Genomic DNA, 14573 nt, shown 5'->3' on the forward strand with positions numbered 1-14573 from the left:
ATGTCCACTAACATTATGCCAATTGTTTTTAACTTAAGTTTATCATACAGGATAAGCTTTTATATATGTAAATATGTTTGATGCTATTTGTTAAAATACATCTATACATAATATAAATGTGAATCTATCTATCTATCTATCTATCTATTAGGGGTATAACGGTTCTCGGTAAAAAATAAAAATAAAAAAAACGCACGGTTCACCACACACGGTTTGGTAAGCATTTGCTCCGTGGTTCATCTCTAGTTTAATAACGCATTTGGATCATACACTTTGGCAAAGAAAATAAAGCACCAAATAGACATGTGCAGTTTTGACCTCCGCTAATGCACCCTTCGCCTGTGTTTCACGTGGGTTAACTTTCTGCAGGGAGAAGTTGTCCTGTTAACTGTAAGTTTAAGTCAGTTGATGATTCACAGTTCTGCATTCATTAGTGTGAAGTAGAAAATGGCAAGCTGAGAAAACAAGACGCAAGATAAAAGCCCCTGTGTCATTCAAGTCTCCTGTCTGGGAACTTTTTCATTTTGCGTTCAATCAAAACAGCGATGGTCAAAAAACCTTTACAAAACAGGCACTGTTTGCAGACATTGCTTGACGTGAGTTCCGTATACTGGTAATACATCGATGTTTGATTATTTATTTACGCTGACATCACCTGGGAATATATAGCGTGTGGTGCGCACAGAGCCGCAGGTGAGCCCGAAACTACAAACAGACACAGTCCCTTCTGTCTTTAAACAGGTTCTCACTGCTAGTTCGGACAGACATGAAACAAAAACGAAAGTGCTCAGGGTGTTCATTGCCATAGTTATGTCACCCTTACTCCACTGATGAAGATGGAGGATTTCCACGTATGATTAAAACACTCATGTTGCATTACGACATCTCTTCTAGCATAAATTTTTACAGCATGGTTATTCATTCTATAGTGATGTACAACTTCTGAAGTATGTTGAGTTGAATATGAAATGCACATTATGTTGATGCATAAATGCAGGTATTAAGTTAAATGTTGAGTTAGTAATTAGAGCATTTTTTGTTAGTTAAGGACTGTATTCAGTAATAATTTAGTAGCCATGACTGAAGTAACAATGACTGCTGACACCATTGTTTTCATGGCAGAAGTCATAGTTTTGATACAATTAACCATTGTTTTATAATAGTAACTGTAATTTACATTGATTTTACTATAGTATTGTAACCATGACAGTAACTATGTTAATTTGTGGTTACTATGAATGGTATTTCTACTTCAAATACCATTTACTGCTGTAAAACCATAGTGATTTGTAGTGAGGGCAAATCGCTTGGAAGTGTCTATTACCAAATAGAATATATTTATTTTGGGTTTGGCAGTAATATTTATTTTTCTGTACATAACAAATACCGAACTGTACCGAAACAGTGACCCTAAAACCGTGATACAAACAGAACCGTTTCAGTACACAACCACAATGTGTGTGTATATATATATATATATTTTTTGTTTTATTGCTAACTGATTAATTTTACGTTTTTGCTATAATTTAATATAATTATTTATTGAAAAAATATGTAGATCTGAAGATAATATTGTAATGAAGTCATTTACCATTTTTATATATCCCTAAAATTGCTTTAAATTAAATTAACAAATGTAATTCAATGCATTAGGTGTTAAGTTGGTCTAAGTAGAGTTTAATGAGCACAGAAGTCATTTAGCCTTGTAATTTTGTTGCAATTATGTGGCAGTAGGTCTCAGTTTCTTTTATTGTTGCATTTTTTTTCTGTTCTCTTTCAAAATAAATGAAGGACATTAACTTTTAGTCTGCATTCGTTATTCTTATGCAACTGTTTAAATAGCCTTTTGTGGTGAGAAGGGCGGAGCCGAGCAGCGTCTGGGCAGAGCGAGGTCGGAAGAAAAGTGGCGAATGACATCCACCTGCACGCCAGACCGGCCTCGCGTTCCAGTGAGGGGAGGCGGGAGTATTTAAGGAGAAGAGACACTGCCAGTAGTGATGAGAAGATCGGATCATTTTACTGACTTGCATCTTTGAGTCTCGTTCAGCAAAATTAACGAATCTTTATTCAAGTAATTTCATTAATTTGAGCAGAATTAAATTAAAATTCTTACATCTACTTATGCAAACTTTGATTATAGTCCCAAAAAGGAAAATTATAATGCAGCCAAGGACAAATTATGAGAAACAGAAAGATTAGTTCACATCTGGTATCTGTATACGGCTGTCACATGACAAAAGGACGAACAACTCGGACAAAAAGACTGGAGAGGTGAACTAATCATTTCTGTTTCCTGTACAGCGCCTATGAGGTTTTCACGTAACAAACGAAAGGAGCAGCTAACACAAAATGAACGAATCACTCTGAGACTACACGTTCTTCTGAGTCACAAAAGAACGACCCATCACTAAGCGCCAGACGGGACAGAGATGTACAAAGCTTGTCCACGTGTCTGAATGTCGTTATGATTTGACACAGCTGGCTGAAAAGCATTGTGTGTTTTTGTTTCTTTGGACATTGAAAAGTGTTATTAAAATGTCTATTTGTTTCCCATCTTTAAGTGTTACACCTTTAAATTTTGTTGGGAAAATAAGGACATAAATTAGGTTAGACTACTGCATTTCCACCTATAGAATAATCATTAAAAGCAAAAATTACCAACTGGTAACCAACAAACAACAATTGTTCCTCGATGTTTCCACAACGTCGTCATGACGGACTGGCACTGGTCCAAAGTTACGTTGTGGCAATGAATACAGGAATTTCACTTTACTGGTTATCACAACGTAATCAGTTACATTTCCATAGCGAAAGTTTGGTCATCAAATTACAGTGTATTTAGGAAATGGCCATGTAACTTGGCTAGCTGGAATTACAAAAATGGCTGAATTTGCTGCTGCTTTTCTCAAATTTTGCAATGCAACTTGATGCATTTTTTGGGATTGTTTTGCAGTGAAAACTCACAAATCATCATTATATACCTCTGTAATTGTGCTAATTACATTTCAAATGCAATTACATGTAAATATTTTAGTGCATAATAACTGAATATCCAGTTAGCAGCCAAAAAAAAAAAAAATGCACACAAAAATAGCATACATTTAGGTGAAAGCTGTGGGTATTGAAAGACCCTTAATTATTTTTGTATTGTAATTTTCTGTCTCAGAGAATGAAATAAACGTATCCAAGTTTAAAATAGACGTACAATAAATCTGTACAAATACAGCCACGGCCCGTGCAATAAATTGTTTCATCAGGGTACACGGTTACTTTTCAAAACCTGAATCAACACCGAATGCTCAACCAGCCTAATTTACACTTAGAAAACTCCTGATGTTGCTATAACAATGCAAAAAGCTAGGGTGACCATGCCTCCTCTTTTTCAGACCTTAAAAAAGCATCCGGCTGGGATTTCTAAATTTGCGAAAATGTCCGGAATTCAGCTTTAGTTGCATTATGATGTGCATCTGGTCTAATACTTCATTGTGTGTGCACGCATATTTGCATTGCTTTAACACCTCTTTGTAAGTCTCGCCTTCTTGCACACAAATTGGTCGATTATAAGAGGCTTGCAGCAACTATTGGCCAAATTCCTGCCTGTCAATCTCTTCGCAAACGCGCTGTTGTGTTCGGCATGCATTTGCATTCATAGTAACACTGTTTTGAACACTATTATTCCACCCCACCCATATCCCCCCACCCCCGGCGAAAAAAAAGGTGTCCTCTTTTTGGAAAACCAGAATATGGTCACCCTAAAAAGCACTTACCAATTTGCTTGAAGTGAAAAGCAGTCCTCCTTTCCTGTATAATTAATCAATCGCACGATCATGCAGAACATCTCAGGTTTGTAAATCCATAAGATCTCGCGCTCTTCGATTTCAAATGACCTACATCACTTAAAGCGTGATTGAAGGCAAGTGGACTGGAACATATCCTAAAGACCACACCCACCAGAACAAATAAATCAATCTGATTGGCTGATGAATCTGACAATCTGACTTTAGATGCCTATTCACTGCACTGTTGAGGGATTCTGTGGAATTATGAAGGCCTGATGGGGTGGAGCTCAAACTCAAGCGCTGCTTCGGGCATGCGATTTGTGAAACAGTTGTCACATTTGCTTGTAAGCATCAAGGAATAAATTCTGATTGGATCCATTTTTATTTTTTGCTATTCATTTTTAGATGAATTATGAATGGAAAGAGGTCAATCAGAATGAAAGGATGAAAAAATATTTATTAGGCATGTTATGCAGCAGAGAAGACTTTGCTGGCCCTGAGAAACTGCCATGGCCATATACGAACAAATACAATTAGAGTTCATATATTTGAGCATTTATGTACACATTTAAATTCCACAAAAGTTTAAAAAACAAGATACATGGGGGGGCCTGGGTAGCTCAATGGTAAAATACGCTGTCTACCACCCCTGGAGTTCACTAGCTCGCAAGTTTGAATCCCAGGGTGTGCTGAGTGACTCCAGTCAGGTCTCCTAAGCAACCAAATTGGCCCGGTTGCTAGGAAGGGTGGAGTCACATGGGGTAAACTCCTCATGGTCGCTATAATGTGGTTCATTCTCGTTGGGGCATGTGGTGAGTTGAGCATGGCTGCGCAGTGGATGGCATGAAGCCTCCACACGCGCTATGTCTCCGTGGCAACGTGCTCAACAAGCCACATGATAAGATGCGCAGGTTGACGGTCTCAGAAAAAAAAAAAAGATACATGAAAATTTCAATTCCAAAAAACTATATGCAATTCCATGCAGTCAGATACATAATTTACATAATTCCCCTTAATGTGTGTGTGTTTTGTCATCAATCCATACATTATTTCAATCAGTGCTGTGGCTTTGTTGTGTATTTATTGTCAAGTGTCAAAATTCTCTGAGTTAGGTACAAGAGTGTCTGATGTTGAAAAACGAATCGAATTTCTGGAATCTTCGGAGAGGGAATTAACTGCTAATCCGCCCGCGACCAAAGTTGATTTGGAACATCTCCTTGAAAAGCTTGAAGATCTTGAAAATAGAAGCTGCAGGAATAACGTTCGAATTGTTGGAATTCCTGAGCATGAGGAGGGCAGAGATATGGTGAAATTCCTGGACGAGCTCTTCCCGAGTCTGCTCGACATAACAGGCCACAAGCTGGAAATTGAGCGAGTGCCAGCTCACAGATCTGCTGATGGAGATAGGCCCAGATCGATTCTGGACAGATTTCTGAGATCATCCGATAAAGATCTTGTGTTGCGCCAGGCGAAGAGCAAAGGGAAGCTTTCTTGGAAGAACCATAATGTTTTCTTGTTCCCAGACTTTGCGAGTTCGACAAAAGAGAAACGCAATCGGTTCAAGGAATGTAAGAAACTCTTACATCAGAAAAAGATCTCGTTTGCTCTGATGTTTCCTGCCAAACTGAGATTAGAAACGAAAAACGGTCGCAAAGTATTCACATGTCCAAATCTGGCAATGTCTTTTATAGAATCAGTGACTGAGTAAACCATTGGATGTTTCTTATGTGAGTGGGCCTGACACGCTGTACCTAACTCTTGAGGAAGCTGGGTGAAATTTTGGGTTTTTCACGTTGGCTCCGCCGTGCGGCTGGAGCTTGTTTTGTGAATAACACTTTTCCTTAAAGAAACTTTTGCACTGATGGAAGATTACATTTGCATTGAAGTTCCCGGCCAGTTTGAGAGTGGACACTACGGATGACCGCAAAATATCTACATGCTCACACAAAGGATGTCTTTTATAAAGCTGATGGATTGTGTCATGGTATATACTTTTATGCAGCCTCCGAGTGAATCGACTCGATCATCCGGGGAACCAGGATGCCGGTTTTGTTTCTTTTTGTATTGGTCCAATCCTAGTGGTTGGAGCTTGTTCCGTTGAATAACATTCCTTTGGAACAGCTGTGGATTAATCTGTTCATTCTTCGTGCTTATTCCTCCTGCTGGCTGTGGTTTGTTTTGTTGAGTATTTTTACGAGACTTTGGAATGATTACGTTATCCGCTGAACTCATAACAGCCGGCTCACTGAACATTCGTTTGTCTGTCCGAGGATTCTGAACTGTTTTTTGGAATTTGTTTTGTGGAAGATCATATCCTTGAGTTATTTCTGTGAATGAAACTACACATTTTTTGTGTTCATTCTTCCTATTAACTGGGTTTATTTCACAAAGTATTTTCTGTTATGTAATTTTGCCTCACAAATTTGCGAGGCAAAATTGAGCAATCCGATGGCAAGTTGTCGTGGGGACTCGTGGGCGTTCATGGACCTTTTGAGTTTAGAGGGATTGACGCCGGTTGGCACTTTCGTGCGTGGGGTTAATGCGCACGTTTTTCTTTTTTCTGTTTGTTTTGTTCCGGGGGATGTTCGGGGGTTGATTGTTTCACAAATGGGGAATGTGGTCGTCATAATTTTGTTTTTCACACACAATTTATTTTTTTTATTATATCAATATGTCAAATGTTAATATGAGTGTACTATCTCTCTCCACATGGAATGTGAATGGGTTGGGGCACCCCATAAAAAGAAGGAAGGTTATTACTTTTCTTAAACGTAAGAAATATGATATAGTGTTTCTTCAAGAAACACATCTTTCCCCGCAGGAAGCTGAAAAATTTGGGAAGATATGGGGTGGACATGTTTTCTTTAGTGTTGGCTCAAGTAAGAGCAAGGGAGTCATTATATTGATTAATAAACATTTACAATTCAAATTTCTCAAACAGATTAAAGATAAATTAGGAAGAGTAATTATTGTTTTAGCTGAAAGTCTGATTTTGTCTAATATTTACGCACCTAACGTTGATGATCAGGGCTTTTTTATAGATCTTGAAGGGATGTTGCAAACCGCTGGCACCCCTCATGATATAATATTGGGAGGAGACTTTAATCTTTTGATGGATTCAGTCCTTGATCGTAGTGAAGCAAAAGTGTGTAAACCCCCCTAGAGCAACACTGACACTTCACAGGATGTGTAAAAATCTTGGTCTTTCGGATATTTGGAGACTTTTGAACCCATCCGGTAGGGACTATACATTTTTTTCATCAATCCATAAGATTTATTCTAGAACAGATTTGTTTTTGTTTTTTTATATCCAAATCCCTCATTTCATCTGTTGTTGATTGCTCAATTGTAAACATTTTAGTCTCGGATCATGCCCTGGTGAGTTTAGAGGTGATGCCACATATAGAGAAAAAGAAATCATGTAGTTGCTGCCTTAATGTATCCCTTTTACAAAATCCTGATTTCCAACAAATGTTAAAGACTGAAATCAATGTTTATATGGAGACCAACTGGTCCTCAGTATCCTCTGTGAGCATGGCTTGGGAGGCACTTAAAGCGGTTCTTAGGGGCTGGATCATACAGTATGCCTCATTCATCAAAAAATCCAATGCATGAGAACTTGTGGAGTTGGAAGGAAATATTAAAAGTGCAGAGGCAGAGCTGAAGCGCCGTATGTCAGCTGATGGCCTCAGAGAATTGACCCGATTGAAATATAGATATAATACTATTTTGTCGCGGAATGTGGAGTTTTGGTTATTCAGGGCAAGACAGTCATACTTTGAGTCAGGTGACAAAGCAGGGAAGCTTTTGGTTAGATATATAAAGCAGAGAGAGTTTTTTTCTACTATTCCCACAGTGAAATCTGCTGGTGGTGAAATATTTACTTTGGCCATTGATATTAATAACGCCTTTAAAGAATTCTATATTGATCTTTATAGTTCCACGTCTTCATCTACTGATGAAGATATTAGAAACTTTGTGGAACCATTAGATCTTCCTAAACTGATGACTGAGCAAAAAAACTCTCTTGATTCTGAGATAACCTTGGAGGAGCTTAACGAGGTAATTAAGTCTCTACCTACTGGCAAGGCTCTGGGGCCACATGGTTTTGCCGCAGAATTTTTTAGATCCTATGCTACAGAACTGGCCCCACTTTTGTTAGAAGTTTATACTGAATCATTGAAGAAGGGAAAACTTCCTCCAACCATGACACAAGCCCGGATCAGTCTGATTCTTAAAAAGGACAAAGATCCAAGCGAGTGTAAAAGTTACCTTCCAATTTCCCTGATCCAACTAGATGTAAAAATATTGTCAAAAATTTTGGCTAACCGATTAAGTAAGGTTATGACATCTCTTATACATATAGATCAGGTGGGATTTATTCGGGGCCGTAGCTCTTCTGATAACATCAGGCATCTCATCAATATCATGTGATCAGTGGCGAAAGAACAATCTCCGGTCGCTGCCATCTCACTTGATGCCGAAAAGGCGTTTGATATGGTAGAATGGGATTATCTTTTTAAGATTTTGGAAATGTATGGGTTCGGGAGTACATTTATTGGTTGGATTAAGTTACTTTATAAACACCCTGTAGCAGCGGTACAAACAAATGGATTAATTTCAGATTATTTTACTCTGAATAGGGGCACTTGACAGGGTTGCCCACTTTCCCCATTATTGTTCTGTCTTGCCCTGGAACCATTAGCAGCCGCGATAAGAAAGGAGGATGATTTTCCAGGGGTGACAGCGGGAGGTGTGGCACATAAGCTTCTGCTTTACGCAGATGATATTTTATTATTTGTCTCTGAACCTACTAGATCTATGCCTTGCCTCCACAGAATTATTAATTCCTTTTCCAAGTTCTCAGGTTACAAAGTCAATTGGTCTAAATCCGAAGCTTTGGCGCTGACAGCGTACTGCCCAGAAACGGCTTTCCAGCCGGGCGCCTTCCAGTGGCCCAAACAGGGCATTAAGTATTTGGGGATTTTATTCCCAGCAAATTTGTCTGATTTAGTTAGAGTTAATTTTGACCCTTTAATAAAAAGATTTTCGAGTGATGTCAGCAGGTGGGCTTCATTACATTTATCGATGATTGGGAAGGTTAATGTTATTAAAATGAATTGTATTCCAAAATTCAACTACCTGCTTCAGTCTCTCCCTGTAGATGTCCCCCTCTCTTATTTCAAGCAATTTGATAGCATAGCAAAGTCCTTTATTTGGAATGGTAAGCACCCCAGGTTAAATTTCATTAAGTTACATAGGCCAACTGACAAAGGAGGGCTAGGCCTACCCAAGATTTTGTTTTATTATTATGCGTTCGGTCTTAGACATTTGGCTCATTGGTTGCTTCCACCTGAGAGAGCTCCTCCCTGGTTTTGTATTGAAAAGGAAGTTCTTGCCCCTATCTCGCCACTGCATAGCCTTTCGATCAAACTAGCCGGAGAGGTTAAGTCACACCCCGTTATTTTGCATTTGCACTCGATATGGACAAATGTGTCCAGAGTGTTTAATTCTGACATTTATTAAATGTTTCCTTGAGCATATGGCAGAACCCTAAACTATGTATTAATAAGTCCCCTTTTTGTTGGTCAGATTGGATTGTGAGGGGGGTTAATGCACTTGGTGACCTATAGAGAGTGGAGTATTGAGACCTTTTGAAAATTTGGTTCAACATTTTGGCATTCCCAAATCTCAGTTTTATAAGTATTTACAGCTTCGCCACCTACTCTGCACTATTTTTGGGAGTGGCACGCACCCCCCTAAAGTGGCAGGTGCTTTGGGAGAGGTGATTGCTGCTTTTGGAATAGGCCATGAAGCATCAGTGTATTACTCCCTACTAATTCAGAGTCTGGGGGATGGAGCCTTGACTTTTCTCAAGGGAGTATGGGAAAAAGATTTGAATTTGGTATTAGAGGATGGAGTGTGGACTAAGATTCTTAAAAATGTCAAGTCTGTATCTAGAGATGCAAGGGTTCGCCTTATGCAATTTAAGATTTTACATAGATTTTATTGGACTCCCTCTAGATTATATAGGCTTGGTCTTAAAGACACACCTACTTGCTGGCGATGCCAGTCAGAAGTTGGAGACACTTCCCATGTCTTTTGGGGGTGTGTTAAGATCCAGGGGTTTTGGTTGAGGTTTCAGAGGTATTTATGCGACGTTTTGAACACTCAGGTTTTGCTTTGTCCCAGACTCTGTATTTTGGGTGATGGGGTGGTCATGCATTTAGGGGACAATCATATAAAAAATTGGGTTATGACCAGTCTCATGATCGGCAGGCAAGTAATTTTAAGGGGTTGGAATTCAAATGGAGCACCTTCTTTTTCGGAGTGGTGTGTGGAAATGGGGAGGGTAGCTGCATTTGAAGAGGCGGTAAGTAAAAGGCTGGGGTTGAGGGACTTATTTGCTAAAAAATGGGGCATATATTTAGTTTTTTGGGGGGAATCTTGGGGAGGGGATGTGGAGAGTATGGTTTAATCATGTATATTTATTATTTTATTTATTTGTGTATATATGTAACGTATGCTGGAATTGCTGACAATGATGACGATGACGTGAAGATGAAGGACCCAAGTGCAGTTTATTTAAAGAACGTGAACTCCAATAACCCTGACTACAAAACAAGACATGGACATGGACATGGACATGGACATGGACATGGACATGGACATGGACATGGACATGGACATGGACATGGACATGGACATACCATCACATACAATACTTGACCAATAGACAATGCAAACATGAGGGCTTAAATACAAGACATGGGAGAACATAAACCAATGAACAAACAGAACTGATAACAAGATAATTAAACAATAAACCAATGAAAACATGACACATGAACATGGAGGGAAAACAGAAATCACATGACTAGGGAAACAGGAACACATAACATGAAACAGGAACTAGAATTTCAAAATAAATGACATGAATCAACAGAATACACCTGATATATATATATATATATATATATATATATATATATATATATATATATATATATATATATATATTTTATTTTTTGGATTGTGTGTGTGTTATGTGGGACCACAGGGGTGTTCATTAGGGGTCAGGGTGGGATTGTATTAGTAAGGTTTAAATGTAAAATGTTAATTCATTATATATGTGTTGAGTTTGTTTGTTTTTTTTCACTGTCATATGCACATGAATCAATAAAAATGTTAATTACAAAAAAATGATCGTAAAGTTAATAAATGGCTTTTATTGACATGAAAATTTAGTTTATCTTCTAGGCTTTTTAATTAGATCAGATACAGTTGTTAGAGGGGGATTTTAAGCTGTAATTTGGTCTTGTTACAATGTGCCCCTCTCCTGTTTCATGTTATTTTTTCGAGGTAGATTGTGAAAAAAGTAGACGCTGTATTCACGAAACAAGATCACATACGTGTAATAGACACGTGTGAAATTAATGTGAACAAAGAAAAATACATCGAACCCCAAGTACATTTACACAAACGTAAGAAAACCAAAGTGTGTTAGTTTGTGCCCTGCTCTCTTCTACTGTATTAATAACACTTCAAATTATAATCACATTTTATTACACAGCTAATGGGGATTTTAAGTGAATGTTAGGGATTCTTTGTATAAATGCGAGTTTTTGTGTCTCATTCTCAGCACACAGGGTGAAGATTAAACGCAAGTTGTGATGTATGTGTGCTGTCTGTGGTGCCGCGAATTTTTAGAAGGATACACCGTTAATATGCAGATCATACAAACAGCTGCTGTATATCTGGAAATGTTGCGACTGCTTCAGACTTTAAGCATCTGTTTTGCCGCAGTCAAACATAAATGGTGGGATTCCCATAATAACATAATGCATTTGATAACTTCATCTTTATGTGTGCTATTGTCAGTCATGAGGTATTGTATGTCAGTGGAGAAGTACATAAATCAGCACTGGTAAAGAGAGTCTGACTGAGTGGTCTAGTGGTAATTAATTCACCCATTGCACAAGAGGTTAACAGTTCTAATTCGTCCATATAAAATTATATGTTTTAATTAACAAAGATTGCATCCAAACAGCAGTTGATGTATATATTGAGGTGGGACACATTTGTTTGCATTTTTCTTTGGGATTCGACTGGAAAAGGGCTCAAACTCAAACGCGGGGTTAGTTGACACACATGGTTTAAATGTTTCCACACACGCTGGTAAGACGAAATTTCATTTGTTTACTTGTTGCCATATCAGCACTGCGTAGATAAAAAAATAAATTGCAGGAAAATTCGCTCCGGGAATTTGCGCGAGAGCACTGGTGACCAAGATGGCACAGTTCACGAACCCCCATCACACAACCCAGCCATAAAACACTCGATTTATATAGGAAGAAAACACACTGCGTGCCAACGCTGCACATTAATAATCAGATCACCTGGTTACCCCACACCTGAGAGAGATTAAGAGAGAGAGAGAGAGAGAGAGAGAGAGAGAGAGAGAGAGAGAGAGAGAGAGAGAGAGAGCGAGCTAAAGACAAAACACACACTCTACATACACACAAACAATACGGCCGAGAAGGCAATCACAATGGGGGACATATTTTTCTTTTTCCTGGAAAAGAGCACAAACTGCAGAAAAAACTGCTGACACTAAACGACAATGATAACAGCCAGAACAAACATTTATCATAAATTCAAAATTACACATTCCAGCGCTAGATCAGCAATCAAAACATACACAGATCAGATGAACCAGAAACTCCAACTCAAGAACTGGAGATGTTTAACACATGAAAAGAGAAATATAGTTAACTGAAGAACGAAGTTACACATACTTCATATACATAATGTACGAAAGAGGGATCCCTTCTAGAGATAACATGAAAAATCTTCTCAGTGTTATTTTGGGAATCATTCATGGAGCGTGGATGCCCTCTATTGGATATTTCTTGTAATTGCCACTCAGAGTGGCAATTACAACACACTGGGTTAGACATAGCCTGGGTTTTCAAGTATTTTTACATTTCAGTTGATATTTTTATTATATTTTATTTATATAAAAATTAAGACATATGTTTATTAACAATAAACTTTAAAAACCAAGCATGCCAAATACCTCAAAACATGTGAATATGCACAAAAAGGAATGATGACATTTAATGTATTGCCATGGCAACAGTATTTAAGATATCAAGAATCCCTTGACATTATTCTAAAAAATTTTGAAGCAATTCAGGTTAACATAATAGGGATATTTCAAAGTCTGTTAAAAGTGACACACTTCCTTCTGCCAGTTGGTGGCGCTACAACCGTGACCCACAATAACCACATCAATGTGATCAGCCTGCAAGAACAAACATTTGGCTCAATTTTTATGTAAAATCACGCCATGCATGCAGAATATATGAGACATTTCCTTATTCCATTTTTTTACGTTATTTTATTACTTCACCATGGCAACATCATTTGATATGTCAAAAATCCCTTCGCAATTTAGCATTGTCAATGTCTTGGCATGATGTTGCCCACATTTGGTACCTGTAACATAAAATCCCTGGGAGGAGTATATCAAATTCCTGAGCATGTCTTTTTCAAACAATGCAAAATGGCCAACTTCCTTTTGGGCAGAGCTTATGACTGTAGCTGTTTTGGTGACTGTAGCTCAAAAGGGATGTGCTACATAGCCCCCATGTGAGAGAACATGCCCATGTTCTAGGTGGTGCCACTGATTTCATCAGTGTTCACATACTTGGTATCAAATTAAATTTAAAAACTCAACTTTCATCTTCTGCAGTCCATTTTGAAATTAGAACATTACAGTGAAAACATTTTAAATTGTTAAAAGAGTGCATTTTTAAAACATGCAACATGTGAGCGACAGTAGGCTACTTATGTTTCACATTCTCTGCTTATGATCCAATCCAATGATTGAAGAAAAAACAGCATGCATTTCATTAGGCTCGTTTGAGATGGGCAAGTTCTGCGCAGAACTGATCACCGGTGATCACCAACAGGTGCATGTCAGTTAGAAATCTGTCTGACTTGCTGTGATATCATGACCACGTATATCAAAAATAGTCCCGCGAGAGCAAGGCTGCCGCAGTTGTAGCAGGCAGGCAGTACAGAAATATGATACCTATCACATATCCCATACAGAGATTGCATAGTGTTGTGAATATTTAAATATAATTTATACACATAAAAACATGATATTATAGATTAGAAATCTAACATTTTAGAAGATAACGAAACATCATGGTTGTTTAAGCCAATGAGCATTAAGCTGTGTCGTCTGCCAGTCATTTTTCCGATGCAGTTCGCACAACTCGGAAAAAGCAACTGCGCTGCCTGCCTGCTACAACTGCGACCACCTCGCTCTTGTGGGACAATTCTTGACATATGTCGTCATGACATTGGTTCTGTACAGAACTTGCTTATCTCAAACGAGCCTATTGAGTCTGTCCTTACTGCAGCCTTTAGCGTAATGACGTACTGGATAAAATCCACGAAGTAATGGATGTTTGTAACCTCCGTGAAGTTGGCACCCCATATAATAAAATCATTACCAAATCTATACCATTCATTTGTGCTGCTTTTGTGCCACAAAAATTAACGTCTGTGCTGGTTCGTTGTTTGAGATATTGGACATATTTTTTTGTCTGTGTGATGTCACTTTCCACCCCATGTGGTCCAAATCACTCCAAACCGGTGTCGTTCGTTTGTGCTCGATTTGTGCCGGTTTGTGCTGTTAAAAGAAACACCATAACATATTCCTTTCTTTGTATTTACCAAGATAAGAAGGCATTGGACTCAAGATGGCGCTGAGTATGG

Source organism: Myxocyprinus asiaticus, chromosome 16 (assembly GCF_019703515.2).
Source record: "Myxocyprinus asiaticus isolate MX2 ecotype Aquarium Trade chromosome 16, UBuf_Myxa_2, whole genome shotgun sequence".
Classification (NCBI taxonomy): Eukaryota; Metazoa; Chordata; class Actinopteri; order Cypriniformes; family Catostomidae; genus Myxocyprinus; species Myxocyprinus asiaticus.